At 28.4% G+C, this 419-nt stretch overlaps 1 protein-coding gene across 7 annotated transcripts in view; it reads left to right on the top strand.

Moving 5' to 3' along the window:
* LOC119581864 (enolase) overlaps positions 1 to 419 on the top strand; it is a 12,387-nt gene that overhangs the window by 7,999 nt on the left and 3,969 nt on the right. The gene's annotated exons all lie outside the window — the stretch shown is intronic.

Raw genomic sequence — 419 nt, 5'->3', positions numbered from 1 at the left:
ATAATTTCAAGATTAGATGTCTGTGAAACAAAATTACTACATTTTATTTTTTAAATTTAATCCATTATTACAAATTAGTATTTATGTAAGCATATTAAGTGTATTTTAAAAATTATCAGTCCATTTTAAAATAATCCGTATATACATGGTGTGAAATGGGTGCTTGCTTGCATTTGGATTGACATAAAAAAAAAATGTAATAATAAAAAATAGAGAAGACTAGTATAAATGTTGGATGTGGAACCCTACAGATAAGTTTAAAAGAATAGGGCACAAGTACAGATATGTTTAGCAGACCCTCGGTGGCTTTCAGAATGTTGTGAATTTCTTGTGATTATTTATATTAGGTGTATTTTTTTCAAAATCCACTTGAAATGTGCAGTGATGTATGATTAATTTCCCATAATCGGTAGTCGGCG

Source organism: Penaeus monodon, chromosome 15 (genome assembly GCF_015228065.2).
Source record: "Penaeus monodon isolate SGIC_2016 chromosome 15, NSTDA_Pmon_1, whole genome shotgun sequence".
Lineage (NCBI taxonomy): Eukaryota > Metazoa > Arthropoda > Malacostraca > Decapoda > Penaeidae > Penaeus > Penaeus monodon.
The sequence above is the reverse complement of the archived record's forward strand: the minus strand, read 5'-3'. Positions and strand labels throughout refer to the sequence as shown.